This window comes from Taudactylus pleione, unplaced genomic scaffold (genome assembly GCF_031769625.1).
Source record: "Taudactylus pleione unplaced genomic scaffold, aTauple2 ptg000114l, whole genome shotgun sequence".
NCBI classification, from domain to species: Eukaryota; Metazoa; Chordata; class Amphibia; order Anura; family Myobatrachidae; genus Taudactylus; species Taudactylus pleione.
Genome location: NW_028284516.1, coordinates 22,007,122 through 22,025,463, shown reverse-complemented (window position 1 = coordinate 22,025,463; position 18,342 = coordinate 22,007,122). Strand labels below are relative to the sequence as shown.

Below are 18,342 nucleotides of genomic sequence, written 5' to 3'. Positions count from 1 at the left end.
ACATCTGACAAAAAGGTCTAAAAACACTGAAGCAGCAAACTTGGTGAAAACCAATACTTGTGTCATTCTCAAAACATTTGGCCACGGCTGCAGCGTACGAAGGAGGACAAGTGCAGCAATGCAGTGATCTGTGATGGTAAGGGTCTCCCTTAGCTCCCCTATTATCTCATTGATTGGCTGGATCAGTACCTCCCTTCATTAAAGGCAGTTAAAGCGCAGAGATGATTTCTTCCCATGAGAGGTTTATTGCTGGATTAATAAATACTGCAGTGCCAATATACAAAGACACTTGTAGCACGTCCAGTATAAATGTATTCAACTCTGTGCACCTTATCTAGCAGCTGGATTGTAATCAGTATGTTTTATAAAAGTGTGCAGTTCTGTTTAGATGAGTATTTTGTGAACTAACTTGCCCTGCCAATTCCTGGCAGCGTGCTGGAATGTGCAGTCTAACAAATGGCTGGAAAGTCTCCATCTTCATTAAGTATCGCCATTGTTTCTACCTTATGACAGCCTAGAGCAGAATGAAACATTTTAACAACCAAGGCAAGCCTCTATTTATCACATTACCATATATTAAAGACTGTGCGTTACTGAGCTATGTAATATACTCTAGTTGAAATAAATAAATATGTCTATGTCCACATCTCTTTACAGCTGGTTTGTTAGGAGGTAGTTTCTTTTTCTAAAGCTGGCCATACACGCTACAATTATCGGGGCGATCCGCCTGATATCGGCGGATCACCCCGATAATTGTAGCGTGTGGAGGGGCGACCGAGGGTTAAATATTGCTCGGTCGGGCATGCTGGGTTGTCCAGCATGCCCGTCCGATGCGATATTTACCGGTAAACTGTCGGCCACATCGGGCAGTGTATGCTCAGCTGCGGCCGACAGACAGACAGGGAAATGTCTCCTCCCCCGGGGGCGGAGCGCGGATGTCGGGCTGATACACTGAGAGAGAAATCTCACAGAGTATGCCGGCGACATCTGCGGCTGGCAGGCTGACAGATAAAATGTCTGTCGGCCTGACAGACATTTTATCTGGCCGTGTATGCCCAGCATTACTGAACAGGCAAAGTGTGAGTGACAGGCTTGTTGCCCTGTTCTTCAGAAATGTACTTTGTGGATTGGTGGCTTCATACAGGGAGTGATCTAGTTAGTGATCTTATATCAGTGTATGTGATATGCTATACTTCTGAAATCTCAACGTTCTAGCTATTGCAGTGCCCTAAACATATGGGATGTGGATTCTGCCATCTTAATGGCACGTGGGAGATAATACTCAAATAAGATTTACATTTTAACAGATCTCTGTAGACACACCATCGAAACCTGCACCAGCCTTATGGAAGGTGCAGTTTCTCAGAATATGGCCTCCTATGTGACCAGTTGACATGCCCATAAAACAGACCTACTCCATGTGTGCGCTAAACCTGGGCACACACTTGACGATATATCAGATGTGTCGTTTTAGGGCGAATCGGAACGGCAAGTTGTCCACATCGTCCAGTGTGTACACACTAATGCACAATCCCGTGCCTCGTTAGTTACATCTTCAGAGCTGCCGGAAGTGCAGGCAGATCTGAAGATCCGGCAGCCGACACCATGCTTCTGGACACGGCCGGGAAACGATATATCGGGCAGTCGTACACCAGATCGTGCAGTGTCTACGGACCACCCGATATATCGTGCCATCGCTGGGTACACACAGGGAGTCATTCAGACCCGCTCGTGAACGCAGGACGTTCTCAAGCGGGTCGATGTTGCCCCACTGCGCATGCGCACGACAGAGGGAGCTCCGTCGTGCGCATGCGCGAGACCCTGATAGCGACGGGCTCTCCGTCGCTCCGGGTCTCGCACCAAAGGGGGCGTGCTGTCGATGTTGATTGACAGCACGCCCCCTTTGGTGGGCGTGCTGGGGGCGTGGCTGCCAGACGGAGGCGTTCCCATTGGAACTCCTTCCGTCTGAAGCCGGCACCATTGACATCACTAGTGATGTCAGTGGGAGTGATTTTGGCTCTGACAGAGCCAAAATCACTCCTGGGCTTGCGGCAGCGAGACCCTACCGCAGGGTCTCTGTCGCAAGCCCGATGGTCGCGATGGTCTTGACCATCACGACCATCATCATGGATGCTCGCTATAGCTGTGGGTGGTCACCCACAGCTATGCGAGCGTCCAGGAGGACGCTCCATTTTCATGGAGGAGGGCCCTGATTCAGAGCGAGCGCTCTGGTCAGAGCGTTCGGCTCTGAATCAGGCCCATAGTCTATAGTGTGTACCCAGCATAAGCCACCTCCCATGTGGCTCCCAGGAAATAAAAGTAAGTAACTTTGCACCTGGACAAACCATGCGCAATGCAAGGGGTACACACACATTTATTGTTTTTGCATGCAGAGTAAATACTGACTGCTTCTGCATGTAGCCCACAAATGCTGGACAGCTTTATTTTTACACTGCAGTTTAGATTAGAGCTTGGACACTGCTCTTTCACTTCTAAATCTCTCTCATATCTAAAACTCTCTTGCATCTAAATCTCTTTGCACATTATAAATCTGCCCCACCTGCAGTGCAACATGGCTTTACCAAGGTGCACAGTTACTTGCTCTTTCTTGCTTTACTCCATACTCAGAATCACGCCCATTACGTGCTACAAGAAAACAAAACTGCTGGCCAGTGCAGCGCTATCCCCTCAGTATTGACCAGTGTGCACATCTAGTTAACTACTGAATTGCACTTTCATGGACTGTAAACAGAGCTGCTGTCCACTCTGACCCAGTGTTTTGTTTATTGCTGAGACTGCCGCCTGTCAAGTATGGAAGACGCCGGGGCAAGGGGCCTTACACTTGTGGCATGCCCTTTTTTGCTGTCTTAACACCAGTTTGCATGCAACACGCAGTTGGCATCGGGGTAATAACAATGTTGGAGAATCCTTTAAACATCAGCGGCCGCAGCTTGCTAAGCCCGAACAGCTGCCGCATGCTGTCTAGGAGTGTGAGAGCACCTTACTGACAAGTTCTCAGGCTCAGCTCTTAGGTCAGCAGAGGATTAGGACAGGGAGCCCACTTTACCCATACTGACAGCTGCACTACTCAGGAACTGCGACCGCAGAGCCTCTCAGCAATGTTATCAAAGGGGACATGTTCCGACTGGTGTGCAGTGTTAAATTTGCATGTCCTACCCATTCCTCATTTAGAGCTGTCCGGAATCTCCTTACTGGGGAAAAAGGAGAATTACGCCAAGTCAGTTTAGCAGGCAGTTGTCTTTAGCAAGTCACCTGTTACGTGGAGTAGCCTGGATTCTCATTTCAGTGGGTTAACGAGCAAACAAGGTTAATATGATGGTTAATATGATCACATCATGCGTAGTAGTGGGTCTAACTGTGCCAGGTCATTTGCTGCTGAGAACGACAAAATCTTCCCTCTTGGGGGAGGAGGGGTTTTCTTCTAAATCAAAAATACAGTGGCAAACAGAAATGTGCGAAAAATCCGGGTACTGGACTCCCGAACCAGGTTTTTAGACCGGTTTATTCTTTTTACGCGACTAAAACCGGTGCTTTGGAGTGCGAGAAGTGTGAGAATTAATGGGTGCCCAAGACAATTTAAATGGCTGATTCGGGCTCCCATTAATTATTGCCGCCCATAAAACAGTTGAAACTCCCCCACTGACTAGATACCTAAACCGGTGACCTATAAACAAATATCAATCCGATGAGGGTCATGTCCCTGGGACTCCACGCTTCACCTTAGAATTACCTTCTGGACAGCAGCAGGAGCTCCATGGACAATTGAGAGACTGGAACAGCTGCTGGCGCGACTGCAGCAAAGACGAGTGAGGACACATCTGTAGAGTCTGCCTTTGCTGCTAAACTATTTTTTTTGGGTAGCTTTCACTTTTTCAGATAATGTTCTGGAATTGCACTAATAGTCTCTATACATATTATAATACCCATGATGAATTTTGGATCCTGTGTGAAGTCATTTCGGCAAATCTCTAGCAGAGGGATATTCAACATGTGCCCTCCAGCTGCTGTAGAACTACACATCCCAGCATGACCTGCCACAGTTTTAGCATGCATGCTTGGGAGGTGTAGTTCCATAGCAGAGCCACGTGTTGAATACCCCGGCATGCATGCTTGGGAGGTGTAGTTCCACAGCAGGGCCACCTGTTGAATACCCCGGCTCTAGCAGATCTACAGCCATCAGTCAAACCTCTTTATATTTTTATATTGTGAGTAGAATATATAAATATAGTCCTTTTTAATAAAGTTAAACACATTATGCTGTGGTCACCTCTTTTGGCTTGTGGTTATGACCGTGTAACCAGCTTTCTCGTGGTGCTTGCGCCTTTTGAGGAGGAATTGTATCAGTAACTGTTCTTTGAAGAGATGATTTTCACAAGATAAGTACGGGCAACATTGATAGGCCTGATGCAGAGCTGTACGCTATGCCGATAGTTTCGCAGTTGAGCGATAATCTGCGCATGCGTCCAGGTACATCACTGTAGTCACTTGGAAGACTACATACTGTGTGATTGACCATTGGAGCGTTTGGAAGAGGTAACGGAGAGTGGCGGCAAAGAATGCAGACGACCATGACCGTTCCGAGGGCGCGTCGTAGCGTGTTCCCACGGCCAGTCTGCGGGACCATAGGCTTACTCAGGACTGAAACAATCAAATGATCTGCGACCGATGCTGCGACATTTTACACAGATGCTGGGATTTGTAAAGCTACAGGTGAGAGTCCCAATTCATCTCCTGCCGGCTACGCCATTTGTCTAATTTTGCATAGCAGCTGCGGACACAATCACAGCTGCGGCAGTATTAGCGTACAGCTCTGAATCAGACACCATGTACACTGTCTTGTTCTTTCATCATATATTTTGGTATCTGTATATCTGTGTTCCCATTTTTTTGTTCGTCCCTTTTAACAATTTAAAATGTGATGGCTGTTAGTAACTGAACCTACTAAATGAAAATCCTTAATTCTCTTATTTTTAACCTGTGATTGATATAGCAATGTTATTTACAAATTGTAGTTTTTGCTGGGCATTTCACCTAATGCATGTCAGTGCGATTTAAAAAAAAATAAAAATCATGTTCCCTAAATTTGTTCTCTACAGTGACGGGCTGCTCACTGCTTTTATACATTGCTAAAACCACATAGCAGATACCTGGCAAACGGGATATGTTTAGTATCCTGGGACAGGGGATGCCAGCATCCCGACCACCGGCATACTAAAGGTAAGTAGCGAGGTTGGGGGTAGGGTTAGATCCTAGCGGGGGAGGGTTATGTTTAGGGTGCGGGGACGAGAAGGTTATGTTTAGGCACTTTAGGGGGAGGTTAGGTTCAGGCACAAGGGGGGTTAGGATGCCTACCGACAGGTGTCTGTATCCTAACCCTGTTCGGGATGCTGGCATCAGGATTTTGACTGCCGGCATCCCGTACCCATATCCTGCCAAATATATTATATTTACTACTACAGAAAACCTGAGAAGTGCTGTTTTTCAACCATAAGACATCCAAATTAGTACAGATCTCTTTTGAGCAGTGCTCTAGATGCCCTCTTTAGGCCATATTGACTTGCATACAGATAATTTGGCGTGAACCTGTCATAATGTGCATAAAACATTAAATTGCTGCCATTAATGCACCCCTCTCCTTAATTCTAATAAATCCAAACATCAGCCATATGCTCTAGTAGTAAAATCAGCTTTCCTGGGCACCTGTATGGAGTGCGAAGGAAAATGTACGGTGTAGATGGGCGCAATGTGCTGTACTGGAACGACAGGTCGCGTCCATTGTATTCTTCTCATTAATGTTATTTGGTTTATTGAAATGTGACAAGTGATGAGTACAGAAGTTGGTATCAACGGGAAACACTGGGCATTTGGGCCTGGGTTCCTTGTTTCGCAGATTAGTGACTTTCTATGATCCCCACCACTTGTTTGGTTAGTATGACACAGTCCTGGTTGTGCTATGAAAATTGGATTTAAAAGACAAGCAGCGAAGTCATATGAGACTGTGACTGGCAGATGATGAAGTAAAGGAAACTTCTTAAGTCTGGGATTAGCATCCAAGCTCATTTGTGCACCCTGGTTTCCCCAGCTGTTGACAAGTGGAGGCAGGGTCTCTTCCCAGTGTACAGAGACCATTGGCCTGAAAATCCCCTTTATCGTTCTGCTGTGGTAATCACCTGTCACCCGGCCAGTCATATTACTGATTGGGCCTCATATTTGGTGTTTTTGGTGTCCTCGTTTCTTTGGGAACCACATTGACACGTTCTCTGGGTTCACTATGGACTGCACCTGTACAGTAAGAGGTTGAATGAACAGTGAAGCCATTGTTTGTGGTAACTTGAGAAGGCTCCGTAGGAAACAAACCCTACTGTATGAGTAACTGATAGTCCGCCTCACTGATTTCCTTTGTTCCCCAAAAAAATGGGAATAAAAAGCTGAAGTTTACGGCTTACTTTGTATTTCAGGCACGTGGATTGTTTTATAAATTAACCACTTACTGTATATGATTTAGGCAGATACGACTTTTCGTGCATATGTCCGTACACGGCTGTTTAATGTATGTGATATAAAACTTTTTAATAAAATTTATATATGTAATTTTCTTTTGCACTGCTTCCTTATCTGACATGGCAATGTCATTTTATGCTGTTGATAGATGCAGAAAGGGTATGTTTAAGGGAGTACTAGAACAAATAGGGTACATTAGTCAAAGAGAACTGCACCAAACACCCGGAAGCCATCCAATTTGATATTGCATTGAACAGATTACAAGTAAGGAGAAGTGCAAGGTGATAGAGTGCAGGGCTGTTGTGTCTCATTGTCCCTGCAGTACGATGTGTAGTATGAACACAATGTGGTAACTCTTGTCTGATTTCCTGGTTACTTTTTAAGATGTTATCTTTGCTTCCAATAGCTCCAGTCCCCTTGAGATATCCGCTCGCTGCCAACAGTATTTTCCCACCAGTACATTAAAGTGTTTGAAAGAATGGTCTCAGTTCCCTTGAGTGCAGGGTCTATAGGAAGCTGCGTGTCTCCCCTATATGTACACACACCGTATCGCAAACTATTTTCTCACAGGTTTGAATATATATTTTATTTTTAAAGAGCTGTTATTGCTGGGACTATTACTCCCATTGATGCAAGTTTATATTTTTTTAAAGATCATGTAAACAGCAAATTATTTTAGCTTTGCCATACAGTATCAGTTGTCCGCTAGGAGCACTGTTCCATTGGAGAATATGGATATTTTACTTTACAGCAAGCAGTATGGCAAATCAGTCCTATTATACAGTTCATTATTTCGATTAAACGAGGATCAGATTTATTTTGCTCCAAATCACTCAGTGTATGTGTAGCACACAGTGCATGCGGGAGCTTTGTTCTTCGGGCCCTCTCCAGAAGGGGAAGCCTGTCGGAGCCACTTTTATTTCCTGCCCCCTGGAGCCATATGAGGCACAGCTACGGTTTTAGCCTCTTTTCCCAGAGATACGACATAGCTTCCTATGAGAAGTGGAATCTTCAGGTCCTATTTTTGCCTCCAAAAGGCGGCTTTCCAGGATATGGATCCTTAAAGCCCGCAGAGTATATGGACATACAGGTTGAGTCTCCCATATCCAAATATTCCGAAATACGGAATATTTTTAGCATGACTGAGATAGTGAAGCCTTTTGCATTCTGATGATTCAAAGTACACAAAGTTTGTTTAAGGCACAAAATTATTAAAAATAGTATAGTATAGAATAACCTCCAGGCTGTGTGTATAAGGTATATATGAAACATAAATGAATTTCATGTATGTACACAAACTTTTTGATTCACAAAAATATTGTGTAAAATTACCTGCAGGCTATGCGTATAAGGTGTATATAAAACACAAAATCATTCTGTGTTTAGATTTGGGTCCCATTCCCAAGATATTTCATTATGATATGCAAATATTCCAAAATATGGAATATTCCGATATCCAAAATACCCTTGGTCCCAAGCATTTTGGATATGGGAGACTCAACCTGTATGTATAATTTTATCTTGGCTATAAAGGTTGAAGATGAAATCTACGTGCAAAATAATTCCTCATGTGTTTTTTTTTTTTTTTTTCTTCAATATTTGCAAAAACATACAAAATAGTGAACATTAAAGCCAGTTTATAAAAAAGATGCTAGTCATGCCTTGATGTGCACCATCAAGTGAAGTCGGCCATTTTGTGGGCGGAATTAATGCAGAGCCTATCTAGTCTTCATTGTAGCACCCTGCACCTGTCACAACTTGTGCAGTTCCTCTATCTTGCCTGGGGTGTTTTCTCTCTGCTCTGGTGGTTCTAGCACACTCAGTTGATACAGCAAACTGCTGAGATTCAGCAGTGTGTGTGCTAGAAGCTCCAGAGCAGATAGTGACACCCCAGGCAGGAAAGAGGAATTGCACGAGTTTTAATAGGTGCAGGGTGCTAGAATAAAAGAAAGAGAGCTTATTGTGTGTGAGAAAGGTACATTTTAATTTTTAACCATTTGAAAGCTAAATGAAGTGTGAAGAAGCATCAGTATCAGCTCAAGTGCCAGTCAACAAATATCATTAATTCAGTCAGTGCATGGCAGAAGTGGAGCCTGTGGTGAGTGAATGAGGTTTACACCTTGTTTGGGAAAAACAAAGTATAAACAATGATTATATATAAAGTCTGCAGGAAAATGTCTACATGACAGGTTTGTTTATCGCTTTTGCAGAAATATCTGTCTCTTTGTGTAGGTTATCCTGCCTCCTCCTCAAGTATATTTGTGATTTACCAGTCACCTGGATGTACAGGACAGATGAAGTTCAGAAACAGATGGACTGCAAAATGAGATAATGTCTAGGGGAGATGCGATTTGTATACCCTATACGTACGGTATAAATTGTATCTCAATCCTATTGGTTAGGGTTAATCATTTAATGTAAAGAATGCATTAAACACTACAATTGCATTGTCTGTGAAGCTCTGCAATGTCAACATTGCAGCCTGCAGCTAAATTGTGAGAATTTAAAAGTTCAGCTGGAAATTAAACTCATTATAAATAATTCTTGTGGAGAATATCCAGTAGAAATGATTAATCTGATTATAGGTACATTTTGAGGCGCTCTGGAATGTATTTGGATTTTGTCCATCTGTGATTTTATCTTTTAGTAGTGCACGAGGGGGACCATATAATCGGGAAGTGATTGTATGATGTGTAATCCGTTTTGTCATAGTCTGGTTTTATCGTATTTAACTTTGTTTTTGTTTTAGTACTTCTGCCTCAGTGTGTCGCCTAGAAAAGTGGAACGTTTGTAGTCAGCCTTGTGGTGAGCTGAACCTGTATGCACGGGCCTGCAGCCTAACCATTCACTAAGAACCAGTAACCTCACTGAGGTCAGAGGCACACAGTGCCTATTTCTATATTTCATCCTAATGCCGCAGTGATGATACTGGCTCTTTACTTGATTGATAGGCTGTGGTCTCAGTAATATTGGTTCCATTGTTTTAGGAAAGGCCATTTAAAGTGGTCCATGGAGTAAGTTTTATTACAGATAGTCATGTGTATATCTCTAGTTCTGCTGCCTAATCACTATCACATGTCTCAATGACAAATGACTGTGTGAAATACAAAGAAAAAAGTTATTAGAATCTGCTGCAGATATGTCATGCACATCATTAGGGATGATTGTATATTTACATCAGGTAGTGCATCCATCACTAAGGTTTTCCCTGGTATCACTTGCATAAATAGCACGGGCCAAGCTGCGCTCATCTGTTGCTGCCACTTGGCTTTTTCCTAAGTGACCCAGTGCTTTTGTTGGGATTTCAAAGGACTGAATTCCATGCGTCCTCTGATCAATAGTGATGATGTGCCGGCAATCATGGCTACTTCTGTGTACACTTAACAACATCTTGCCTACAGTTGCTGTCTCTTGTGCAAGAACAAGATAATCTGCTGAAATTAGATCTAAAGGGGGGTAAAGCCGGCTGGGACATTCTGCCCTATTCACGGCACGGAGACGGCTCGCTGCCGCTTGTTGTTTTTAGAGTGTGATAGAACGAGGATTCCTTTGCCATTACCGTACTTTTATGCATTTTAGTGGAAATGTGAACCTAGGTAACGCTATTAATGGAGACTTTTTAAAGTTTAGCATTTTTCCTTGCCTGTGTAATACACAGGTACGCAGTATCTATGTGCTCCCTTCTGCTCAGAACAACATACTTATATGTAGTCTTCATAAATGGCAGGCGTTTGATGTCATATTGTAACAGTACCTTGTTTCCTGCTGGCTCTTCCTCCCATGGCTGCCGCACTTAAGCGGGAGCATCACTACTAAAATGCAAGGTGAGGACCTCCGAGCTTATTCCATTCCTTTTTCTGGTACTGTTACATCAGTACTAATTACTATGTTAACCAACAAAGTGTATAAGTACTTTTAGGAACAATATGTGTCCTTACACATCTTTGTTGCAGTCACACTAAAAAGCCGCTCTCCACGCTCCGGATCCAGTGAGACACTGCTAGTGCCGGGGCGTCTTTTTTGCTAAAAATGCATCTAAGTCACAATTTGTGCAACTGAATCTGTATGCGAAGTGCTACAATGTAGCGGCTGCAGCTTTTTTCATTCCAAGTTCTGTTGTGCTTTATATACACACTCAAGTGCACACAAATATATAGGTGTTGCATATCAAATGAATCCGCACAGTCTGCTGGTGTGTCCTAAGCTTTGGCAAGCTTCAGAGTTCAGAGATTTAGGAAGTCCTCCTTCTCCACCACTGATAACTCAACAGTCTTTTGGGAGTCAAAGCCCCCAGCCAGTCCTGCCTCCATATCTTCAAGTTACCCAGATCTTTTGTCTCTAGTTCCATTATTAGTGTTGTGTTGAAATAGTCAAGTGATGACCGTAGATTACTATAGAACACGAACGGAGCTCTCCTCAAAAGGTACCGGTCCTAGTTCTGGGTATCATTGTGCACCACAAAAGACTATGGTCATCCTACACCTGTATTGTATTATATATAATTATTCTCTCCAATAATATATTTCACAAATAGTACTAACCGTATATTGGGGTGCTGCTACAAGCTCTGTTATGCAATCTATACACAAACCGAAGAGCATGAGCATTCAAAATCACTCTGTGTGGTTTTAATGTTATAGTCTGCTTGTATCTTAACATTTTTTTTATCTTTATTCATTTCAATTGAAAAAAAATAGTATTTAGGATAGGGCTCGACAAATTCCGGTCGCCATGGCGACTAAGAGCTTAGTCCTGGCGACCAAGTTTTTCAAGGGTCCACCCCTCCCCACGCCACACTCCTTCCCCGCCCACCGCAGGGAGGCTCCATTTGCCGGGCGCCCGCTGAAATTTTACCAGCGGGCGCCCAACTCCCCGCAGCGCACTACTGAGCTCCGGCGTCTGGCTCCCCCCACGGGCATTATGGGACAGATGTCATGACGTTTCACCCATAGTTACGAGGAGCGGCGGACGGCAGCAGACGCAGGATCGGGGCTTAAGGTAAGTATTCTGTTTTTTTTGGGGGGGGTTTTGTGTGTTCTCACGGCACTATTACAGGGGGCTTACTAGTGGGGGCACTGTTACAGGGGGCTTAATACTGGGGGCACTTTTACAGGGAGCTTACTACTGGGAGCACATTTACAAAGTGCTTACTGCTGGGGGCACTTTTACAAGGGGCACTTTTACAGCCGGCTTACTACTGGGGGCACTTTTACAGGGGACTTACTACTGGGGGCACTTTTACAGGGGACTTACTACTGGGGGCACTTTTACAGGGGACTTACTACTGGGGGCACTTTTACAGGGGACTTACTACTGGGGGCACTTTTACAGGGGCTTACTACTGGGGGCACTTTTACAGGGGCTTACTACTGTGAGCACATTAACAAGGGGCTTACTACTGGGGGCACTTTTATAAAGGGCAATTTTACAGTGGGCTTACTACTGGGGGCTCTACTGAGGGCACTTTTACAGGGGCATTACTTTTGGGGGCACTAATACAGGAAGCATTACTTTTGGGGGCAGTATAACAGGGCCTGGTATGGACATGTTGCAGAATCTGATGACCATTAAAGAGGCATGTGTGGTGATTTGATGGCATGTGGGGAGGTTAAGGGGCACTGAAAGGGCATGTATGGTGGTCTATACAAGCTTTTATATATTTTGGTAATGGACGATGGTCTCGCTCCTAAACTTGTAAGATGGCTCCTAGATTATACCAAAATTTTTCAAGCCCTGATTTAGGGATTCTCAAATAAGGCAAAATATTTTATAAGAATATAGAAAATAAGCAAAAGTAAACTGTGTTTATTAGAAAGTTTAGTTTGTGATTAAAAAATTATTTTGGACCATTGTGTACCAGCAGAAAAGTGTAATGGTGCATACACACGGTCAGATTTTTCTTCAGATCTGAACGATAACTATTTTAAAAATCGTTCATATCTGAAGGAAAATCTGACATGTTTGAACGATGCGCGTTCCCGATGGACAGATAACGATATCTGACATCTGATGTGTTTGCAGTAAGTTTTGGACGATTTCAGTCATTTTAATGCAGTAAAAAATCGTTCATAGTTCAAATCGTTGGTCAAATCGTTCAATCATTCATCTGACAAATCTGACCGTGTGTATGCACCTTAAGTACCACCATACTTCCTGACAAGATGGTGATCTGTGTGGGCTCACATGGGGGACATATGGCAAAAAGCATTGTAAATGTTTTCTTGACCTTTGTGGGAAATTATGTATCTGGTGAATAAGGGATAGTCACAAACCCTTGTTTAGTAATGTGTACTTATACTGCAGGGTCTATTGTATGATAGTATTTTCCTTATTATGTGCTGATAAGCACATACAGTCAGGTGCATAAATATTGGGACATTGACAGAATTTTCATATTTTGGCCTCTATTCACCACCACAATGGCTTTGAAATGAAACAAACAAGATGTGATTTAACTGCAGACTTTCAGATTTAATTTGGAGGGTAATTACATCCAAATCAGGTGCACGGTGTAGGAATTACAACGGTTTCTATATGTGCCTCCCACTTTTTAAGGGGTCAAAAGTAATGGGACTCTCAACTCAAAAGCTATTTCATGGACAGGTGTGGGCTATTCCCTCGTTATTTCATTATCAATTAAGCAGGTAAAAGGTCTGGAGTTGATTCTAGGTGTGACATTTGCATTTGGAATCAGTTGCTGTCGACTCTCAATATGAGATCCAAAGAGCTGTCACTATCAGTGAAGCAAGCCATCATTAGGCTGAAAAATCAAAACAAACCCATCAGAGAGAATTAAATATTCTTATTAAATACTTTTGTTCTTTACATAGTTGAATGTGCTGACACCAAAATCACACAAAAATTATGATTGGAAATCAAATTTATTAACCCATGGTTTTGGAGCCACACTCAAAATTAAAGTGGAAAAACTCACTACAGGCTGCTCCAACTTTGATGTAATGTCCTTAAAACAAGTCAAACTGAGGCTCAGTAGTGTGTGTGGCCTCCACGTGCCTGTATGACCTCCCTACAACGCCTGGGCATGCTCCTAATGAGGTGGCGGATGGACTCCTGAGGGATCTCCTCCCAGACCTGGACTAAAGCATCTGCCAACTCCTGGACAGTCTGTGGTGCAACGTGGCGTTGGTGGATGGAGCGAGACATGACGTCCCAGATGTGCTCAATTGGATTCAGGTCTGGGGAACGGGCGGGCCAGTCCATAGCATCAATGCCTTCGTCTTGCAGGAACTGCTCACACACTCGAGCCACATGAGGTCTAGCATTGTCTTGCATTAGGAGGAACCCAGGGCCAACCGCACCAGCATATGGTCTCACAAGGGGTCTGAGGATCTCATCTCGGTACCTAATGGCAGTCAGGCTACCTCTAGCGAGCACATGGAGAGCTGTGCGGCCCCCCCAAAGAAATGCCACCCCACACCATTACTGACCCACTGCCAAACCGGTCATGCTGGAGGATGTTGCAGGCAGCAGAACGTTCTCCTTGACGTCTCCAGACTCTGTCACGTCTGTCACATGTGCTCAGTGTGAACCTGCTTTCAGCTGTGAAGAGCACAGGGCGCCAGTGGCGAATTTGCCAATCTTGGGGTTCTCTGGCAAATGCCAAACGTCCTGCACGGTGTTAGGCTGTAAGCACAACCCCCACCTGTGGATGTCGGGCCCTCATACCACCCTCATGGAGTCTGTTTCTGACTGTTTGAGCAGACACATGCACATTTGTGGCCTGTTGGAGGTCATTTGGCAGGGCTCTGGCAGTGCTCCTCCTGTTCCTCCTTGCGCAAAGGCGGAGGTAGCGGTCCTGCTGCTGGGTTGTTGCCCTTCTACGGCCTCCTCCACGTCTCCTGATGTACTGGCCTATCTCTTGGTAGCGCCTCTATGCTCTGGACACTACGCTGACAGACACAGCAAACCTTCTTGCCACAGCTCCCATTGGTGTGCCATCCTGGATGAGTTGCACTACCTGAGCCACTTGTGTGGGTTGTAGACTCCGTCTCATGCTACCACTAGAGTGAAAGCACCGCCAGCATTCAAAAGTGACCAAACCATCAGCCAAAAAGCATAGGAACTGAGAAGTGGTCTATGGTGACCACCTGCAGAACCACTCCTTTATTGGGGGGTGTCTTGCTAATTGCCTATAATTTCCACCTATTGTCTATTCCATTTGCACAACAGCATGTGAGACTGATTGTCAATCAATGTTGCTTCCTAAGTGGACAGTTTGATTTCACAGAAGTGTGAATGACTTGGAGTTACATTGTGTTGCTTAAGTGTTCCCTGTATTTTTTTGAGGTGTGTGTGTGTGTATATATATATATATATATATTTCTACTTCAGGGTCCATAGGGTATCCACAGGATACCTTGGGGTATAGGTGTGACGTCAGTCGCAGGGCACCAAAGGGTTAAGCTTTCAGCCTCCCAGGATGCACTAGGTCCCCCTCCTATACCCCGCCCCCGGGCCAAGGCACCTCAGTTTAGTTTGGTGCCCGGCCGGAGTCGGGTGCACCTGTTGGAGTGGGGGCTAGAAGAGCCCCTGAAGCTTTTTCTTCATGCAGCTGTGGCTGCACATCTGGATGAACAGCATGGACAGTCAGTCCTGACGTCCATGCTGTCTTCCCTACACCCCGCCGGTACCAGAACGCCGGTACTGATCCGGGGATGCTGGTGGGCGTCTGGGGTCACTGCTAGCGGTGACCCCAGATGCTCCGGACCATGGCCGGATTCAAGGGGGACAGAGGTAAGCAGCGGGGTCCCGCGGTGGGTCCCCGCTGATCACATGGTCCTAAGTCCCCAGGCAGGGGGCTCCCTGGGGACTGGCTGCAGCGTGGAGCCAGGCGACCAACCTGCGCTTCCACTACCCCCTGGGACAGCGGACCGCAGCAGAGCGGTAGCGCTGCGGCGTCCCAGGGGTTAAATGCATGCCAGGGGAGCGCGCCTTCCCTGTCTCACAGCCGGCGCCTCCCCCGCTGCACACAGCCCTCTCTGCACTGTGCTGACTGGTCCTGTGTCAGCGCTCCTCCCCCAGGCCAGCTTCTCTCTGCTCCTCGGCGGCCATCTTCTCTGCAACGCATGGTGAACGCTGCTGGAAGTCTGGAAGGAAGCATCGTGGTCTGGGTCCCCCCGCATACCTCTCCTCCGCTGTGGCTCAGGTCTGTGTATGCAGCGCTGTGTCCTACCAGGCCCTGTGTCTGTGTAGTTGAGTGATCAGCGCTGTTAGTGCAGGAATTGTTATTTCTCTGCATTGTATGTGACTGTGCTAGCGCTGCCTGTAACTTTTCTTCTCTAAACTGTCAGCTTTATTACTGTCCCTGTTCTTTCTGCTAAAGCCCTTGCGGTGCGGTGCTGCAGGGTGGTCTCTCGCCTATTTAATACTTAATTGGTGAGAGAGGTCACATACGTGGTGCCATCATGTCTGAAAGTGATTTTCCCCTCCGGCTACAGTGTACAACGTGCAAAGTACCGTTAGCGGAGGGGGAGGGTAGGGCGGAGGGCCTTTGCCGGCAGTGTTTGTCCATGGCGCGGCCTATTACGGTTACAGCACCGGTACAGGAGCCGCCCTGGGCTTGTTTCGCTCAGGCGTTAACAGCTTTAGTGGGCCAGTTAGCTCCGCAGCCCGCGTTTACTCCGATGGGTTTGTCCCAGCAGTCTGTGGTGTCGTCACCCATGCAGGGGTTCCCACGACAATTAGTGGTACCCCACAGTCTCCCTATTTCCCCGCTCCCGGGTTCTCAGGAGCCAGCGTGGGTTAACTCCCTGACGAGTTCTGTACAGCACTTGTCGGATGTGTTGCAAGGGGAGTCTGTGATGCAGCCTCATAAAAGGCCGGTGGCGTCTCTGTCCGCTCCTTATGAGGATGACGAAGGGACGTCTGATGATGGGGAGATTCTGGATCCTTACGATCAGGAACCTCTCCATACTAAGGACGCTGATGCTAAGTCCAAAGTATATATTCCTGGACTTATTCGGGCGGTCCGCACAGCCTTGGTGATTGAGGACGAAGTTCCCCCAGCGGCTAAATCTAAGTATGCCTTTTTCAAAGATGTGAAGGGTGATGCCACAGTCTTTCCTCTTTCGGGTCAGTTGGTGGACCATTTAGAGGAGGCGTGGAAACAACCTGGCAAAAGATACCAGCCGCAGAGACGCCTGGCGGTGGCTTATCCGTTCGCGGATAATTATTTTGCTAAGTGGGAATCCCCTCCACAGGTGGATTCTCACGTGACCCGTCTTGTCCGTAGTGCCACATTGCCGATGCCATCCATGTCCTCACTTAAGGATGCTACGGACCGCAAGGTAGAAATCTGCCTGAAGTCCGCTTATTCCCTTGCAGGGGGGGCAGCACGGCCGGCTATGGCCATTTGCTGGGTTGCCAGAGCGATGGAGCGCTGGGCGGATTCATTAGAGGCTTCTTTTGAATCTGACTGTCCGGCCGAACAGGCGGAGTTGATTGGCAATCTCCGTGATTCGGCCACCTACATCAACGAGGCGGCTCTAGACATTAGTACTCTGGTGTCTAGAATTTCTTCAGCAGCGGTAGCTGCTCGTCGCACCTTGTGGCTGCGATCCTGGAAGGCGGACGCAGATTCCAAGAAAGGTCTGGAAGCGTTGCCGTTTACCGGAGAAGTTCTCTTCGGTCCGGATCTGGATAAGATTGTGGCCACGCTGGCGGCAGCCAAATCTGCTTGTCTCCTGTCGGCCGCTGCTCCTTCTGGTTCTGGACCATCGTCCTTTCGGTCATCTAGGGCCCAGGGCAGGCCCAAACCACAGTCGTTTCCTCGACAGGCTGGCCCTAAGAAATCGGTCAAGCCCCGGAAACAGGCATGGAGTACCAGACGTCCGGCCCCCAAGCCAGATGACAAGCCTGCGGCCTGACGGTCCGGGTCTCCCCTTGGGGGATCCCAGGGTGGGAGGCCGCCTGCTGCAGTTCTCCCGGTGTTGGTCGTTCACTACGACAGACACTTGGGTTCTGGAGGTGGTCTCCCACGGGTACGCTCTCTCCTTCCGGCACAGACCCCCGGCTCGATTCTTCACCACGGGTCTACCATCAGACCGGAACAAGGCTACGGAGCTGCGGAAGGTATTGCACACTATGCTCCAGGCTGGAGTTATAGTGCCTGTTCCATTCTCCCAGAGGGGCCAGGGTTTCTATTCAAATCTATTTTTGGTACAGAAACCCAATGGGTCATATCGTCCGATTCTCAACCTCAAAGCACTCAACAAGTCTTTGCGGGTCCCGAAGTTTCGGATGGAGACCCTACGGTCCATCATTCTGGCGCTGGAACCTGGGGACTACATGGTGTCATTGGACATACAGGACGCTTACCTGCATGTCCCTATTCTTTTGCGCCATCAAGAGTTCCTTCGGTTTGCAATCCGCAGCGACCACTTCCAGTTTCGGGCGTTACCTTTTGGCCTGGCGACAGCACCACGTGTTTTCACCAAGGTGATGGCGGTCATGGCGGCTTCTCTGCGGCTGCAAGGAGTCCGCATGTTGCCGTACTTGGACGACCTGTTATTGGTGGCAGGATCTCCAGAGCTCCTGTTACGCCACTTGGACCTGACCATTGCACTGCTGCAACGGCACGGCTGGCTAATCAACTGGCAGAAGTCCACTCTAATCCCGTCTCGGAGGATTCTGCATCTTGGAGCCTTATTGGACTCGGGACAGCAAAGGATCTTCGTGACGGAGGACAAGATCTCTGCTTTACAGTCAAGGGTGCGCAGTTGTCTGCACAGCCGCCGGGTGTCCTTACACTCGGCGATGAGGTTACTGGGCTCCATGGTGTCGGTGTTCGACATGGTGGAA

The 18,342-nt window shown here is 46.6% G+C and overlaps 1 protein-coding gene across 1 annotated transcript in view; it reads left to right on the top strand.

Annotated features, from left to right (window-relative positions):
- MRPS28 (mitochondrial ribosomal protein S28) overlaps nt 1-18,342 on the top strand; it is a 95,724-nt gene that overhangs the window by 57,090 nt on the left and 20,292 nt on the right. The window lies entirely within an intron of this gene.